The following is a 20,238-nucleotide window of genomic DNA, read 5'->3' as shown; positions in this document are numbered from 1 at the left end:
ATATTTTATCATGAATGTCTTTTAGTTATAAGGCTTGTTCCAAAATGATGTGTGTGCAGGTTGGACTTTGGAAGACACTTAGCAAGACCAAGAATGTTAACCCAGATACCTCACGTATATGTTTACATAAGATAAGAAGGAATTGGGGGGTTGTGGAATGTCTTGTTGCTGGGCAGAAGTAAAAATGTAGTTAACGGCACTCCCATTTCTTGACTGCCATCCTGTGTAAACATTGTGTTTAATAAAACCGGCTGTTTGGGCAGAATACGGGAGAGAGAACCTGGTCAAGGTGTCTGCTCTCCGCCGGACGCGGCGTAAACAAGTCCAGTTCACTTACATGCTGGGTGGTGTCTTTAATCTGCTAACTAACTGTTTAGGGTCTTTTCCCTGACATTAACACCGCAGACAAAAATTGCGAGCTGAGCGTCTTGTCCAGAGCCACAGAATACGCACTGAAACTTTTGCCTTTGACACACAGCTAGATTAATTATCGGATAATCAGAATCAGAATCAGAATCAGAATCAGAATCATCTTTATTGGCCAAGTACATTTCCACATACAAGGAATGCTTTCTGGGTTTAATTGCTCTCAATGTACTTAAACTGAAAAATATACATGCAACAGTTTAGGATAAAATAAATAAATATAATATATAATATAATAATAAAATATAATCATTTGTCAACTGTTCATTAGAGTGACGGCAAGGGGGAAAAAACTGTTCCTGTGTCTGGTGGTTTTGGTTTGCAGAGATCTGTAGCGCCTGCCAGAGGGGAGGAGCTGGAACAGATTATGTCCAGGGTGTGAGGGGTCTGCAATGATTTTCCCTGCCCGTTTCCTGGTTCTGATGTTATAAAGGTCCTGGATGGTGGGCAGGTTGGCACCAATAATCCTTTCTGCAGACCTGACTGTCCGTTGTAATCTGTTCCTGTCCAGTTTAGTGGCCGAACCAAACCAGACAGTTATGGATGTGTAGAGACTCAATGACTGCAGTATAAAACTGGATCAGCAGCTCCTGAGGCAGGTTGTACTTCCTGAGCTGGCACAGGAAGTACATCCTCTGCTGGGCCTTTTTGAGGACTGTATTTATGTTTGGCTCCCACTTCAGGTTCTGGGAGATTGTGGAACCCAGAAACCTGAAGGATTCCACAGCAGACACAGTGCTGCTTAGTATGGTGAGGGGGGGCAGTGATGGGGGGCTCCTCCTGAAGTCCACTATCATCTCCACAGTTTTGAACGAGTTCAACTCCAGGTTGTAGCGACTGCACCACAGGGCCAGATGTTGAACTTCCCTCCTGTATGCAGACTCATCTCCATCTCGGATGAGGCCGATGATTGTTGTGTCGTCTGCAAATTTCAGGAGCTGAACAGACGGGTCTCCTGAGGTGCAGTCATTTGTGTACAGAGAAAAGAGCAGTGGGGAGAGCACACATCCCTGGGGGGCACCAGTGCTGACTGTCCGGGTGCTGGATGTAATTTCACCCAGCTTCACCTGCTGCTTCCTATCTGTCAGGAAGTTCGTAATCCACTGACAGGTGGTGGCGGGCACAGTGAGCTGGGTGAGTTTGGTGAGGAGGACTTCTGGCATGATGGTGTTGAACGCCGAGCTGAAGTCCACAAACAGCATCCTTGCATACGTCCCTGGGGAGTCGAGGTGTTGCAGGATGTAGTGCAGTCCCATGTTTAGGGCATCTTCCACTGACCTATTAGCCCGGTAGGCAAACTGCAGAGGGTCCAGCAGGGGGCCAGTGATGACCTTCAGGTGGGACAACACCAGTCTCTCGAAGGACTTCATGACCACAGACGTCAGGGCGACGGGCCTGTAGTCATTTAGTCCAGTGATGGAGGGTTTCTTGGGAACCGGGATGATGGTGGAGCGCTTGAAGCAGGAGGGGACTTCACACAGCTCCAGAGATCTGTTGAAGATCCGTGTGAAGATGGGGGCCAGCTGGTCAGCACAGACTTTCAGACAGGAGGGTGACACACCATCTGGGCCTGGAGCCTTCCTGATCTTCTGTTTCTGAAAGAGCTGACACACATCTTCTTCACAGACCGTCAGTGCCGGGGGGGAGTTACGAGGGAGAGGGGAGGTGATAGCAGGGGGTGCAGTTTGTTGGGTGAAGTCTGATTTGGAGAGGGGTGTGGATGTGGGGTGATCAAACCTGCAGTAAAACTCATTCAGATCGTCTGCTAGTTGAGGGTTCTCTGCAGTGTGGGGGGACGGTTTCCTGTAGTTGGTGATGTCCTGCAGGCCTCTCCACACTGACGCAGGATCATTGGATGAGAACCTGTTTTTAAGCTTTTCAGAGTAGCTCCTCTTTGCTACTCTGATCTCCTTTGTCAGTGTGTTTCTGGCCTGGTTGTATAGGATCCTGTCCCCACTCCTGTAGGCCTCCTCTGATGACCACCGGACTATACATTATATCGCTTATTATTTGGTTACCTGTCAAAATAGTAGAAGACTTTCCTCCAAAATACCTCTTTTTAATAATTTTGTTGCCATTTTTGTGACTTCCGTTAAGAAAAAATTGTTATTCACGCAAATAAAACTTTAAAATTTCAGGTGTTGCGTAGCAACCCATTGCTTGCTGACTTCAATTAAGTTTCCGTTACGTTAAATGACTTGACTACTTGTTGGGGTGGCCCATTCAAATCAATAGAACTTTTTGCATCATTCTGCGAAGCCGTATAATAAAACGTGATATCATGTGTCGGGCCGAATGAAACCAATTGGCGTGTCGTGTCTGGCCCGCAGGCCGGGAGTTTGAGACCCCCACCATAGAGGAAGTGGGCATTAAGTTTGTTTCATTGAAAATAAGGGCAGGCCGCTGTCTAAGCCAAGCCTCTCGCGCTGGATATATGAGACTATTGTGTTATCTTATGCAAGTCTGTCCTTGGAACCCCCAGAGGGGCTCACTCCACTCTACTTCCTGAGCCCTATTGAAGGGAAGACATCTGTCGAACTTCAAGCTGGAGTTCTCACCACCCATACATTCGCTTCTATATGATGGATGTGGCTGAACCCAGTTTTTTACAGGGAGTCTTAGGGGCAGGGGGTCTATGATTGCCATGGCCCCAGAGAAAGAAAAGATAATTGCATAATCACATCATAACCTTTCTGTATTGCCCCATGACCAGCTGATATATCAGTGAGCTGGTACCTACGTCACGTCCAATGTGGAAGATATGGTCCCTGCATTTGTCCTGGTAGCGTTTTGTACTAGCGTTTAGATTTTCCTGTCTAATACCTCTATCAGTGTGATTTACAGTGTGCATAGAAGTTCTGGGTTTGGTAGTTCTGCCTCCTAGTGCTAATTTTGGGTTGTCAGCAATCAGCCTTGGCAAGGTGATGTGTTAGATTTCTAGAAAGAAGGGCACCCTCTCGGGAATGTTGATAAAGCCTACATCATAACATGGGCACCATTCTGATAGCAAATTGTTGAGTGATGATAATCTGCTAAACATCTCATCACCGCAGTTAATGGGTATGGGACCCAAACACACTACTGAGTCTGACATTTGTTTGGCAAGAGTAAGCACTGACATGAAGTTAAGCTTGGTGATTTCCGATTGCCATAAGCAGACATAATTTAATAATTATTATAAATAATTATTTTCGAGTATCTGGGTTTAGAATTAGTGATTCGCTTTCGGATGTTGGTTGCTCCAAGTACACAGTTCGCCATTGCTGATGGATTTTACTGTGTGAACATTGTTTTCGAATAAAACCGGCTGTATGAGCAAGGGACGGCAGAGAGAACTTGGTTTAATTTTCTGCTCTCCGCTGGGGCCCCGGTGTAAAGCAGTCTGATTCACTTACTATTGTTGTGGTGTCTTTAATCTGCTAACTAACAGTTTAGGGTTTTTCCCTGACAATAGTTCCTCTAACGCGCACGTTTTGTCCGCCTGCGGTGGAATGTAGACTGCTGTGATAATAACGGAGCTGAATTCCCGAGGAAGGTAAAAGGGGCGAACTTTTATTGATAGCAGCTCCAGGTCTGGTGAGCAGTGTGCTGAAAGTGCAGCAACATCCGATCCCCAGCGAGAGTTAACCATCAACCAAAAGTGCTAGTCGATCATTTACATTTAGTCATTTAGCAGACGCTTTTATCCAAAGCGACTTACAAGGATGTATACACATTTCACATTTACACTGATGGCACACTGCACATCAGGAGCAATTAGGGGTTCAGTGTCTTGCTCAAGGACGCTTCGACAGGGAATCGAACTAGCAACCTTCTGGTTACTAAAGGACTTCTCTACCTCCTGTACAACTGTCGCCCCATACTGTATGAACGACAGTACAGTGTGTACAAAAAAACAAACAATAAAAACAGTAATAAACATAAAACTGCGTAGTGCCTGCGGAGCCATTGTCTGTGCGACCTTTCTCTACGGCGCACAAGTGTAAAAACCTGATTCCTCATTACATTACGGTACTCATTACCTTTTGGAAGGTTCAATCTACATCTACAATACTGACAACTCAAAAATAATTAATATCATGATTATAGGGACCAAAATGATCTCGGTTATCAGTGTTATCGCAGTATTGTTCAAATCTGTTCTGTACCATATTGAATTGTAGAGCATCATATTCTTTTGCATTGCATTGTATCGTATTGAATCACAATGTGTTGAATAAAGTCGTATCAAATCACACTGCAAAGCAAAAGGGGTGAATTGTATCACGTTAGTAGTTGCTTCATGTGTATATTTAATGTACCGGATTGTTGGCAAGGCATTAACTTGTGTTCCCCCCCCCCCCGTTTTTAGCAAAGTGTTTGAATTCCCCTTAACTGCTTGCGGCCAAGACAAATATTTTCTGAAACATACCTTAATAATCAAAGCCAAATATATACTCTACGAAACTGTGTTGTTATTATTCGCCAAAGTACATTTAATTTCTTGTTCTTCATTAATTTTCATTTGTACTACACGCCGATACCTAACTTTGGTATCACTGCTGGCTATTACTCCTATCATGTTACTAGAAACTGATTGACACTAATTTGATCCAATAGTACTCATTCTCAGGTTTAAAATGGTACCTCCTTTGCCTGTCGTTGAGTAATGTAAAGGTCTGATTGGATAATGCGCAACCAAGTGACCAAGATATATGGTCCGTGCGCAATGACGCACTGTCATTGCTTTCTTCATTGCGACAGATGACAGACGAGGGACGTGACAGATGAAAAACGAGTTTCATACGAGTTCAGATCATAGTTTATATTATAGTCCTATAGTTTATATTATTTTAAATCTTCTATTGCATTATTGTCTATTCCTTCATTCAAAAATGAAGAAATATACCACCGAACAAGCTTCAGAGTTCATGTTTGATGACAGCAAGGAAGACGAGGTTGGAAACCTTGAGTGGGCAGATGATAATTCCTATGGGGCAAGTATTGATCCCCTCGATGAGTTGGATTGGGACGATCGCATTGACCGTGTCCTTGACATGTAAGTACATATCTGCATTTACTACTATGAGCATGCATTTTGGTATGTTTCCACGATATTATTACCAAGTATTATTTGACTAAAAAGCACGAATGCTAGCAAGCTGGCTGAGCTACTAACGTTATGTGGGTGGATGCAGCCTTCAACACGCATTGGTTATTTTATATTGACGTTTTCCTGGTCTTATTTGTTTGCTGTTTACATAGTAATAGTGTTGTAATAGTGTTATAATAGTAGTAATACAGTATAATAAAACCCAAGTGTTGTTTACATAGTAAGAAATGCTCATATGACTGATGGAACACAATATACTTATATAATATATACATTTATATCTTGTCTATAATCTCTGTCTTACGGACGCACACCTAACCCACTTGCACCTCGATAAACCAGTCTCATTCCTGCTATCAAAAACCCACTCTTCACCCTTTTTCCCCCTTTCTCATCCCATCAACCTTTGCGCATCCTCATTAGTTTGTATTATCAAACTCTGTAACCCAGACATCTAGATATATACTCTCTTTTGTCTCGCGGAAAACTGCGCAATTAGCCACTGGAACTCTATAAACCAGCGTCCTTCCTGCTATCAACGACCCCCTCTTCACCCTTTGTCCCCTGTTCTCATCCCATCAACCTTAGAGTATCCCCATTTGTATGTATTATCAAACTCTGTAACCCAGACATCTAGATATATACTCTCTTTTGTCTCACAGACAACTGAGCAATTAGCACCTAACCCCACCCTATTCTATCAAGATCTAGTTACCATGTTGCATACAGTATATCTTATTTTTTGTTGCATATTGTGTTTTGTTATTTTACAAAGTTGTTTTGGAGATGTTCAGTTATGCTTAATCAGTAATCTAGTGTTTTATTTTTGCTGGGTTGCTTGTATAACATTTGCCAATTGATTTTTTTTTTCAGAGATGTCCCTGCACGAGACACACCTGTCCTCTTTCCTCTCCCAACACCCCTCACCTCTTCTGACCTGCCAGGACCATCAAGGCCTCCTCCAGCTCGAAGGCAGATGAAGGCCAAAAGGAGAGTGAGGCCATCCTCCAAGATAGCACCAGCATACACACCATGGCTGCTTCCTTCAAAGAAGAGGAGACCTGCCTCACTGGGGGATAGAGGAAAACCTTTTCAGGTTTCCCCTTTCCTCGCAGTGTCATGAAAGGCTACAGGTATGAGGCCATCACGGCAAATGTACATATGAGTGACCCAGCTGCTGATGTGGTGAATGACGTGGTCAGCCTTGGTATGATGGCCTTTTCCGCCTGAAGCCTCTTCACGATGACATCCTCACGGCCTGCAGGGCACACTACCACCCACATAAGAACCTGTCAGTGGATGAGCGCATGGTACCCACAAAGGCAAGGAACGGGATGAAACAGTACATGAAGGACAAGCCCACCAAGTGGGGCTACAAGCTGTTTGTCCTGGCCGACAGCCACCCTTTACGAGGGAAAGGCGCTGTTTCCGAGTGGTAATGGACTAACTTTTGACGCAGTTGTCAACCTGCTAAAGGTGCCCTATCTTACAACAAGAGCATGGGGGGGTTGACCTCTCCGATGCTCTCATAAAATATTTCTCTGTTACCCGGAACAAGCCGCTGGTACGTGAAGGTTTTTCTACACTTTGTAGATAATGCGGTGGTGAACAGCTTCCTCATCCACAAGGAGATGGCAGAGATGAAGAACCAGAAACCCCTCACCCAGAAGAAATTCAAGATTGCGCTGTGTGAGCAGCTGGGTAAAGTTGGGAAGGAGCAGGCATCCAGGGAGGCAGCTGTTGGAGGAGCCACAACCATGGACCACGTCCCAATAGAAGCCTGTGGACTCTCCGATGATCCACACCTGAAAGCCACCAAGGGGAGGAGGAAGTGCCGACTCTGCAAGTCCTCCACTATGTCAGGCTTGTGACATGTCCCAGGGCAGTTTTGCTTCAGATTTTGGCATCAGACTTGTATAGGGTGACACCCCTTGTTCTCAGAGAGCAAATAACTGCAATCCTTAAATGGATAATGAGATGAGTCTTAGGTGAAGCTCTGAGTGAGTTATCTTAAGTCTCTGTCTCACAATGGTGGCCCCCATTGTCCAAGATTAAACCTGTTTCCTGACTGATCATATCTAAGACTGGGTCTCTAATATATGGGATAAAATGAATTCCTATCATCACAAAATCATTCTCACATAAGCCATTTCAATGCTAATGAGTCAGGTCTCAGCTATTTGCTCGTACTGAGACAAACACAGAATACTGTATTTGAAAGTATGCGAATTGCAAGTGTTATTGTGTAAAGCACGTCATGGGAAGTTGAGGAGAACTGGGGTAATTGTTTTTTCTGTCCTTGAGAACATAGTGTGCTGGAACAGTGATACTCCCTGTTCTTCTTATCTCTGTAACCCTGTTAAATAGACACTGCCTGTGAGAGAATTCATCCGATTCTCACAGACTGCTCGCTGTTCACTTTGTGTGTTTCTGATCCTTCTGCAGAAGACTAATAAACTTTATACTTATCTCTTATTATAAGACTTCTCATTAGACTGGTTATTATCAGATTTACATCACAGTACATATCCAGGGGGTATGGGTTACAGAGTATGATGATACAAAATTATGTAAGCACTTATGTTACAACAGGAAAAAACATTATTCTGTTCCATCAGTGCTATGACAAAGGTATCCATAGCCTAACATGTTTGTTAGCATATCCATTGCGCGTTTGGAGCAGAATCCCCCAGAAGCCTCTGATATTTGTGACTGATGTTTCTTATGTTATTCATGCACAGTTTCTGTTAAAATGATGATACCTTAAATATTTTTGCTGCACCAAATTTAACAAATGACTGCTTATTTCGAGTTAGAATATCCAATAAAACATTAATTTTTTTGTGACACTGGACTGTCTTGTTGTGACAAGCCTGAGATGCTTACTGAGTTAAAGTACAAGAGAAACAAATTTGATGATACTTAGTTAAAATTATGATTTGCTGTCTGCTTAAGAAGAAACAAAGAAATCAAATCAAACTACCTGTTCTGTGCCATATTGAATTGAAATGTACCGTATAATTAGTATTTAAGTACTACAGTATATCCTACTGTTAGATTTAGGCGTTTTGTAACTTAAACACATAATTTCACATACCTCCACCAACCCCCGCAAGTTAGTTTGCATAGCACAAGGTCACAGCCATCAGGCTTGGAGACTGGCCTTTTGTGTGTCTTGGAGCCAGAACTATTAGACTCTGATTGTTGGCTTTTGTCTACAGCCTCGACAAGATGGCTGAAGCAAAGACATTAGCATCCATACCTGGTATGACCACATTGGTCACACTAGACTTCCCCTTTGACCTCCAGACACACCCATTCACTCCCCTACACACATATGTTAATTCTACAATATAAAATGTCTGTACTTTCTGTAATGAAGAAGAAGAAGACCAACCCGTGAGCAGCAGACGTGCCTAGTGCATGCTTGTGTTGTGTCGCGGTGACTGTGGCTAGTTGCTGAATAAAACACATTCTTTCGCTAAGCCGCCTTCTACAAGTCTGTTATTCCTGAACAAGCTAACTTGAACCAAGCGTGGGCATCCGACGATTTCGCCGAAGAACAGCACATTCTTTCACTCTACAGTGGTACGTAACTGTAATGTAATTACAAATATTAGAAATGTAATGTGCTTCATTACTGTAAATGTAATGGGTTTACTGTAATCAGATGACTTGGTAATGCATTAATCCCATCACTGGGTATTAATATGTGTACCTGGATCCTTCCCCTGTGATGTCTATTCCGCTGAATCTGGATGCATCGCTCTTCACAGACACACCGGAGAAAGGAGAGTCTGGTCTCTCCATGACATTCCTGTGAGAGCTAGGCACATCATAACATTCATAACATTACAAAGAAGTTCCAAACAGCAAATAATCTGTATAATAAAATAATAAAAGAGCAAATACAAAATCAGAAACAATTCTAACAGAAATTAAATAATAAAACAAATCTAGTGAATCTGCTCCTCTGTGCAGTGAGGTGAGGGTTGACTTACTCTGTGACCTTCTCCTGATCTTTGAAATTCAATGGCTCGTCCTTTGACCTGTCACTCCTCATGGACATCACACTGGGCACAGGAGAAGGTGGCCTTACTTTTTGCGTCCTACAACCACAAGACACAAGAGGATTTTTGAGACTGGAGTTGGATGCATTTTTGGGGGAATGGGTAGGGTGCTCTAACTTTAGAACCCAGACCCCTATAAATGCTCTCATCCTTAATTCATCTGAAAATGTGTCAATATGAGGTACCTTTGGAACTTAAAGTAACACTATGCAACAATTTTACACTTTTTGAGGTATGGTTTTATAGGACACTAGTTTTGGTACCATCCTCAAATTCGTTTTGATAGCCTATGGTCATGTGAAGGACAGATAAACACCTGTGTCTTTCCCACTAGCCATCCAGGATATGCCCTATGAAGTTCTGTGTAACGGGCTGGAATACCCTGCAAAAATGGAAGGAAAGCTTTCACAGCATGACATTGCCAGCTATACTGCCAAAAGACACCAGTTAGTGTCTAGGCAAGCTTCTAGCAGTGTCAGCTGGGCTGTTGGCAGTGTTTGCAAGGGTTTTGCATGCCTTTTAGGTAGTTAGCTTGCTAATTTTGGAACAGAACTCCTTATTGCTGCTTTAAAACAGCAGTAAGGGGTTTTGGTCAAACACTAGGGAGATAACAACCTAAAAACCAAAGGCTAAAACCTTCCAAACACCACCAACAGCCCAGTTGGCACTAATTGTTTGCCAACATGCTAACTGGCGGGTTTCGTTGATATTGTTGGTGATGCCGGCTGTGAAGGCTTGTCTTGGAGTGATCTGACCCGAACACAATGACCATACACCATCACATGACCATATACCATCACATGACCACACACCATCACATGACCATACACCATCACATGACCACATGACCATATACCATCACATGACCATACACCATCACATGACCATACACCATCACATGACCATATACCATCACATGACCACACACCATCACATGACCATACACCATCACATGACCATATACCATCACATGACCACACACCATCACATGACCATATACCATCACATGACCACACACCATCACATGACCATACACCATCACATGACCACACACCATCACATGACCATACACCATCACATGACCATACACCATCACATGACCATATACCATCACATGACCATACACCATCACATGACCATACACCATCACATGACCACATGACCATATACCATCACATGACCACATGACCATATACCATCACATGACCACATGACCATATACCATCACATGACCACATGACCATATACCATCACATGACCATATACCATCACATGACCACATGACCATATACCATCACATGACCATATACCATCACATGACCATATGACCATATACCATCACATGACCATACACCATCACATGACCATATACCATCACATGACCATATGACCATATACCATCACATGACCATACACCATCACATGACTATATACCATCACATGACCATATGACCATATACCATCACATGACCATACACCATCACATGACTATATACCATCAAATCAAATCAAATCAAATTGTTGCAGTGTTGCTCTACATGTATAAGGCATGTTAGTAAAAGGTGTCACTATGGGGCCCAAAATAGGTGGTGTTATAACTCATATAGGGTGTATCACAGAACAGTTTGGGTTTGACATTAGGACCCCATTCTACAAAACAATCTAAATCCTGGAGGGGGGGTTCAACAATCCAACCTCTCTATTGTCTAACTTCTATGTATCCTGTGTGGAAAACTGTAACAGCACAGACCTCTATCTACATCAGACCTGGGCAAAGTGCGGCCCCAGGGCCATTTGCGGCCCGTTGGCTGCCCCTGCGGAGGTCAATGGTAAATTAGGAATCAAACATAAATACCTGTACTTATTATACGTCTCTTCAGTATGTTCAAAAAAAGTTCCGTTGATTTGAATGGGCCATCCCAACGTTCGCAGGTCTGTAATTTCTAAACTTCTGTCTATATAAACCTTGTGCGATGTGTTTATCATTGCTTCACTTTCAGCCTGTTTATGGATGCTTTAATGCTTTATGGAAAAGAGCCACTGTTGAAAAAAAGCTCAATTTTGGTCTCATCAGACCACAGAACTTTCTTCCACTTGACCATGGAGACTCCCACATGCCTTTTGGCGAACTCTAGTCGATATTTGATATGAGTTTTTTTCAACAGTGGCTCTCTTCCATAAAGCTTTGATTGGTGAAGAACCCGGGCAACAGTTGTTGTATGCAGAGTTTCTCCAATCTCAGCTGCTGAAGCTTTAAACTCCTTCAGAATAGTCATAGGTGTCTTGGTGGCCTCTCTCACTAGTCTGCTTCTTGTCACTCAGTTTGTGAGGACGGCCTGATCTAGGCAGATTTACACATGTGCCATAATCCATCCATTTCTTGATGATGGATTTAACAGAATTCCAGGGGATGTTTAGTGCCTTGGACATTTTTTTGTATCCTTCCACTGACCTATACTTTTCAACAACTTTTGAGTTGCTTGGAATGATGTTTGGTCTTCAATGTGTAACAGTTGTCATTATACTACGATCACTTGAGACACATTCACTGCACACTGATCCCCATTTCACTAATTGTGAGACTTCTAGCACCAATTGGCTGGACCTCTGTTGAATTAGGTCAGTCTATTTAAAAGGGGTGAATACTAATGCAATCACTTATTTTCTTTACATATTTTTATTTAATTGACGTAACTGTGTAGAAATCGGTTTTCACTTTGACATTGAAAGAGGGGTTTTTGTGAAAATTTTTGTCCAAAAAGCCAACTTATATTGACCATGACTGATTTATAAAAGCAATAAAAGGGTAAAACATCCAAGGGGGTGAATACTTATGCAAGGCACTGTAACTGTGCCTGGTTTCAAGATTTTTAGAAATGATCAAAAACATGGTAAAGGTGGTGGCGTTTTGTGTCATATAACGGAGTCATTTAGCTGTCTGGGTCTAAATATGGTTCTGTCTCCAGAAATGTCTTTCACCCCTAATTGTAATATACCGGCCCCCCTCAGCAACTGTTCGTTTTTATGATGAATTCAGAGACCTATAACAACAATGTGATTCTAACAAAGATATTATAATCTGTGGCGACATCAATGCTAACTGGGTAGATAAATCCTCTAGAAAATGTCTTAAACAGGTTTCTGACAGCTTTAATTTAACTCAACTGGTTGATGGACCAACCCGTATTACTAATACTTCCTCCACCCAGATAGATTTAATTTCAGACCAGACAGACCAGACAGAATAACAAAATCGTATAATCTCATCACTGGACTGTCTGATCACAATTTGATCTTAATGTCGAGAAAAGTGAATGGTGTAAAGTGTTCCATTAAACCAGTCATGTCTCTTTACAAACAGGCTCTCAAAATACTTGACAAAAAACCTAAATCACACCATCACTGTTCAGTCCTCCATAAGTACAGACTTTTAAGTTGGGACAACTTGATCACATTTAAGAACTGCTGTGTTCAAAATCCAGTTTAACCTGGCCCCCCCACCACTATGCAGCCTCGTCAAGTTTAGAACAGCAGCAACCAGTGCTACTCGAGGGGCAGCAAGAGGAGACTGTGATATTCCTTTTAAAAAAAAAAGTGTATTTGGACAGTCGGTTTTCTCAGTTAGGTCAGCCCGGGAATGGAACCATCTCCCTCGGAACATTAGAGAATCAACCTCATTCAACTGCTTTAAAAGAAATCTCAAAACATGGTTGACAAATAACCAAAAATGTGATCATTAGTGGGTAAGAAGTAGAATTATTTTTGTTTACCACGTTTGTATACCCATTGTTCTTTCCCTTCTACCCATGGTTAAGGACTAAGTGGAGCTTGTGTATTGGGATTTTATTATTTTATATATTGTCAATGTTATGTTTGATATATACTTTAATGCCCTTTTTTAGGTTGTATAGCCTTTTTTCACTCTAGCAGGGGAACTGCCAATGGAAACTAGCCTTTTGGCTATAATTGGGTGCATTTACATTTTAATGTTCATGAATGTACACTGTCCCCCTTGATCAAATACATAAATTGATTGATTGATTGATTGATTGATCAAGAGGCAGATGTGAGTGTATGGGATCACCTCAGACCTGTATCTACATGCATCAAAAGGCAGATGTGAGTGTATGGGATCACCTCAGACCTGTATCTACATGCATCAAAAGGCAGATGTGAGTGTATGGGATCACCTCAGACCTGTATCTATATGCATAAGAGTTCAGATGTGGGATCACCTCAGACCTGTATCTACATGCATCAAAAGGCAGATATGAGTGTATGGAATCACCTCAGACCTGTATCTACATGCATCAAAAGGCAGATGTGAGTGTATGGGATCACCTCAGACCTGTATCTACATGCATCAAAAGGCAGATGTGAGTGTGTGGGATCACCTCACACCTGTATCTACATGCATCAAAAGGCAGATGTGAGTGTGTGGGATCACCTCAGACCTGTATCTACATGCATATGAAGGCAGATGTGAGTGTGTGGGATCACCTCTCAGTCTTCTCTGGTTCATCTGCCTGTTCCTCCCTCAGCTGGGAGCAGGCAGCAGACTCCTGGACTCCTCCCCCTCCAGGCAAAGACATGTCCACTGGATGGATCAGCTCCTCTGAGTCAGGTGCTCCTTTAATCTGGGCTTGCTCATCAGCTCCCCCTGGCTGTTCCTCAGGGAAACTCATCTTCAAGGAGCCCTTCACCACGTTCTCTTCTCCCCAGATCGGCTCAGTAGCTCCCCCTGGCTGCTGTTCAGGGAAACTCATCTTCGAGGAACCCCCTCTCACTCCCTCCTCTGAGAGCAGTTCTGCTTATATCATCTCCTATGGGAGTTGGCATGGGGTGAAAATTGACTCCATTAAGCTCTGGCAAATTATTTTCCGTTTTAGCGCCAATATTTTCAATAGCAAATGTCTGCTCTGCTATGAACACTAATCACAATGAAATCAAATACTTTCTTGTTTGCAATCTTGCTCTGTAACACTTAGGCCTGTTTTTGACTGTTAGGTAGTCTGCCATGCCTGATATTTTTGTATATTTCACCTAACTAAAAACCATGAGGCAAAAGTGGCATTCCAGAAGACCTCAGCAATAATAATATGAGAGTAAAAGGACATCCTGGTGCTTTATCTAATATGTAAATATTTGCATATAAGTGCTAATGTCAATAGTATATCCTTTACTGTAAAGCCAGACTGCAGTGCATTTTCTTACAAGGCTATTCCACACTACCTTTCCTTATTGTCCCAGATAATAATTACACAATTTCCAAACTGTTACTTATTCTGGTTGTCCCAGAAAAACACTTGAAAACACAAACATCTGTGGAGTGGGTTTTTCTGTTCTTGTACTGAGGGGCGAGGTGATGGGTGGACCGGTTCCTACAATGGGACCCTCAGGTTGACAAACCTTATTTGTAAATAACAAAATCAAGCTCAAATCCGGATGCGTACTTGCTATCTACCAACATTTGCCTATGTCAGCTTCTCTGAAAGAGTCATGCGTCTCCCTTATCTATGTTGCCTTCACATATTTTCCTACGATCAGGGTGCAGAGGTGATTATATCACCAGGTCATTGCCCTCACTGTGTATCAACCATAAAATGGTATTCATTAACAGATTTGTCACAGCTCATTGCTTATATCTTGGAGCTTTATCAAAGGTCGAAATTGCAATATAAATGTAACAAAACATCAAGTTGCAATAGTGAAAAGTATACTGAATAAGTGTGTTTTAGACTGAGCCGCTTGCCAAACAGATGCAGTGTAAGAGAATGTTGGTCGGACTTCCTTACATCCTGAAATCCTTGTTGAACGACACATGCCCTCAAGCACTGATTTAGGCTTAGATTATAAATACACATACGATTGACTGGTTTGGTTTGTTCGTGCAGAGTATGACTGTTGTAATACAAAATGTTCTATAATGTTGACGTCATTTAATTTTAATGAATAAGCTTGGTGGGCCTTCTCGCCGTATCCTACGCACACGCAACCACGAGGCAACAATTTCGACTCGAATTTGAGTCAAAAGTGGTCCGAATCTAACTCGCCTGGGGCAACTGAAAGGTTACACAAATATCATTAAGTAATCTACTGACGTTTTTATTTAGTTAAAGATGGTATACCCAAATAACTCTTCGACAAAATGTTATACGAAAACTCACCTTCTCAGTTTGACGATAACGATAGTGATAGTAAAATAGAGCGGGTACGGAAATCACGTTACGTTGTTGCTTACACCTTCGCTCCATAGACTGTAAAAAAAAAAGCTTTGCATCTTTCCACTAGATGGCAATGTGGGATTGACGTATTTGCGGAAGGTGAGACATTTGTTTGACCCAAGATTTCAACACATATGCGTCAGTTACGATGGCTACGTAGGCTACCTGAGCCCCAGTCAGATGGCATCACCTTTCCTTATGTTAGCCAATATATGCTTTTCTATGCTAGACATGAACAAGTAGTTTATAGATGAACCTAGCCAGAGTTGTAGTCTCATCACTCCAAATCCGACTTTTGAAAAACTTGTGTAAAGAGCAGCAACGTCCGTAGTAGCAACACTTAGAAACTCTGAGCGTTTTAAAGACACATAACGCCAGGAAAACATAACGTTTATGACATTCGATAGATGGCTAACATTAGGTACTGGAACAAATGTGATGTAATCTGACTACAGACTATGTCAAGCACATAATGCCAGAAAAACATAAAGTGTATGACCATCTGACTACAGGCTACGCCAGTGTAGTAATGTTGTATCATCTATCCTGCGTTTGTGTGCGCGCCTCTCATCTGGATGGATGTGACGTTATTGCTGACACCTTTGCGCCATAGCCTGTAAAAGAAGCTTCGCACCTTTCCGTTAGATGGCGATAGAGGATTGGAGTAGTTGCGTAAAGTGAGACACCCGGACTTTTTGCAGTCAATAATTTCGTCCCCATCACACACCTCCGGTCTTGTAAGTGATGATGAGCGCCTCTCCTCTGGATGGATGAAGGCATAGGAGAGCATTGCAACACGACGCCAGCTGGCTCATTCAAGCCTACGCAGCTGGTATGAAAAGTGACAGTAGCTAATATTAACAGATCATAATTTACTTACTTGGCTACATCCTTTGGGAAACGAAATAGAGACAAGTTCATGTTACTGCAGCCTGTTGGTGCACAAAGCGTGTGCATTTGAACACTTAACAGCTACGGTAACCATTTAATGCTTGCTCCTTGTTTTGCTATTTTCGTTTTTATCAGCTAGCTTAATATTTCAACCGTCTCTGGTTCAGCTCAGAACCAACGGTCACCAACAGAGAGAAGAGATACGGTATCACTGTTGTCAATGTGTTAATGAGACAGAAATGAGTCTCGAACAAAGTTCCTTTTCTCCGGAATTGTGTGAAACTTTCGTGTCAGAATGTTAGGAAGATATGTGGCTTGTGAAAAATGAGTGCAATATTTCCTTCGGTGACTATGGTCCAAAAGAATCATTAATATTTACTTCGGTGACTATGGGGCAAAAGAATCATTTATATTTACTTCGGTGACTATGGGCCAAAATAATCATTAATATTTACTTCGGTGACTATGGGGCAAAAGAATCATTAATAATCTGTGCTCACGTCCTCTTCTCCTACTGGAGTGAATAGACACAGGACCTGCCACTGGTCTCCTGAAGGGGCGTGGCAATGGCGAAATCCACACGACACAGGAAATAAAGTCTCGGTTCCTGCAACCTAATCAGACCGGGACGCTTCATCACATAGACATATATAGGCCTACACAGTGGCGTAACGTAGTAACGACGGGCCCAGGTGCAAGATATTATGACGGGCCCCCCTAGTGAACGCAATATATTGATCAATAAATCAATATATTTCTTTATTTTTATATCAACTCTGGAAACACAGACAATAAGACCATAGTGTGCATCCCATGTAATTCAAATTACCCCCCCTCCTACGGGTCTGGTGCAACCTAATCAGACTGGGACTCTTCATCAGAGAGTCCTTTCCTGTATCGGTGTCACATGGGTTTCAGGACAGTGGCTTTCTGGTTTAGTCACGAGAGGAGAGCGATGGTGGGTAACTATCAGGGTCAGAGCCAATCAGAGGCAGAATAGAGGCGGGTCTTCACAGAACACGGGGAAAGAAATAAAGCTGGCTGTACCCAACAGGACACGTCATATGATTCACTTGGATTTAGCTCAAAGCGTTTCCATCCAACTCATTCGCATATTTTAAGCACATTCATGAAAATCCGACTAAAGAAAATGCGAGTCTGGCCGCGTTTCCATCCGCTGTGTGAATTAAAAGCGGACACTCTCCCATGGGGAGGAGTTGTGAACAGCTGTGGAGTTCAAATGTAAGGTTGTCTGGCAGCGTTTACGGAAACAGCTCGTAAAATGGCACCAAATGTGAATGTATGCGAATAAATCCATTTCCATTAACCATACTTAGTCGCATATACCCTATACGAATAGCGAGTTAATCCACCCCCCTCTAGCGAATTGAATATTTTTTTCACATTAGAAGACTTGTTTCCAGTCAGGATGTCATTCAAATCGTCAAAATATGCATCAAAAAGTTTGATGCAAACCCAGCTCAAGACTGCGATTCGATGTTTCTTTTACTGCCGTCTCTGTGGCGAACATGGTGACATAAGAGTCTCCGAGGTGCGCAGGATTTGATATTTGGGCGTCATCCGTCATGTCTATGTCATCCGTGAGCTTACACCACAGGCGATAAGAGATTTTAATAAATGTATCGCTTTGCGACTGTGAATTAATATACTACTAATATAATGATTTATTTGTGGGCGTCATCCGTGTGCATAAACCACAGGCGATAAGAGATTTTAATACATTTCTCGCTTTGCGACTTTAAATTAATATACTACCCTACTAATGATTTATTTTGGGCGTCATCCGTAAGCATAAACCACAGGCAATGAGATTAATGTGTTGCTCGCTTTGTGAATTAAATTATACGCTGGATCTACAGAGTAGTAGGCTATAGTTTACAAATGCTGTTTAAGTGATAGTTGCATAACTTATATGTAGCCTAAACTTGCTTTGTTAATAAACAGATGTAACTCAACTTACACTTCACGCTGAAACTTCAATTAAACTGCCACGAATATATTTCGGTCAGAGGTTTGTGTTTTATCCCCACACGATCATCCCAGTTATCACAGCCCGCCCCCCTTTGCCATTACAGGCAAGTAGGCAAGGTTTGACGTGGAGTCCTTGGATAACGAGAGTATTTTCACCGTGGGGAGGCATGAGGTGCACTGCACTGTTATGTTCTTCCCACTTTCATCTTTGAAGACAAAATAGTGTCGATATATCCAGCCAGGGAAAGCATTTTTTTTTACTGGAGGTCATCATAGGGACTTGTAGGTTTCTCCGTTGTCTTCTCGTGAGGTGTTGTAAAGTGTGCAGGTGGATGACAGTGGTAGAAAGTTCCTATTCGTAAAGTGTTGTAAATCTATTTGAAATGTGTATTCCTGGTAATAATCCCAATTTTTAGCAAATGTATCTGTAATCTAATTACATCTTCTTTTTCTGTAACTGTACCGGAATACAGTAACTTCTTTTGTATCCTAATTACGTGACGCTGTTCCATATACCCAACACAAAGATACCCCCTATACTCACACTCACAGACACACTCACAGACACAGACACAGACACAGACACAGACACAGACACAGACACAGACACACACACACACACACACACACACACACACACACACACACACAGACAAACAGACACAGACACAGACACACAGTAATTCTGTAATTCTATCAAATCACTGGGAACAGAGATTCAGGGATCGTGGACTTTTATTGCAGTTTAGTAAAGTTGTGGTTCCTGTAAACAGGCACAATAAAGTACAGCATTAACTACACACTCTTAGGCCAGACACAGGAAAGAGCTGAAAACACACACACACACACACACACACACACACACACACACACACACACACAGACCTACACAAGTGCATTGAGAGGCTTTGCCATGAAAGCTTAATAGTTTTACAGCAAGCTCCCTGTATGTACAGCAACACAAGCAGACACATTCATCACACACAACACACACAACACACACACACACACACCCACCCACACACACACACACACACACACACAAAAAATCACACTGAACACTATGGTTGTGTTGATGGAAGAAGTTATGAACAGAAAAGAGAAGTCATGAACTGGTAAAAAGAAAAGCTCTCCCTATGTGTGTGTGTGCGTGTGTGTGTGTGTGCATGTGTGTGTGTGTGTGTGTGTGTGTGTGTGTGTGTGTGTGTGTGTGTGTGTGTGTGTGTGTGTGTGTGTCTGTGTGTCTGTGTGTCTGTGTGTCTGTGTGTGTGGGTTTATTTGCTGGTCAGGTCAGTGGGGTGTTAAGAGTTCAATCCCAAAGCCCTTACAGTCCTGTATGTGTGTGTGTGTGTGTGAGTGTGTGAGTGTGTGAGTGTGTGTGAGTGAGAGAGAGAGTGAGAGTCAGATCAGTGGTGTGTCAGAGTTGAACCCAGAGCCCTCATAGTCTCTGTAACCCCCCTCTCCCTCTCTCCTCTCCTCCTCCCCCTCTCTCCTCTCCTCCTCATCCACAAGAGTCTGACACCAGTCCAGCCCTGACCCGTTG

The sequence above is a fragment of the Clupea harengus genome, unplaced genomic scaffold (genome assembly GCF_900700415.2).
Source record: "Clupea harengus unplaced genomic scaffold, Ch_v2.0.2, whole genome shotgun sequence".
Lineage (NCBI taxonomy): Eukaryota > Metazoa > Chordata > Actinopteri > Clupeiformes > Clupeidae > Clupea > Clupea harengus.
This window is presented reverse-complemented; position numbering follows the sequence as displayed.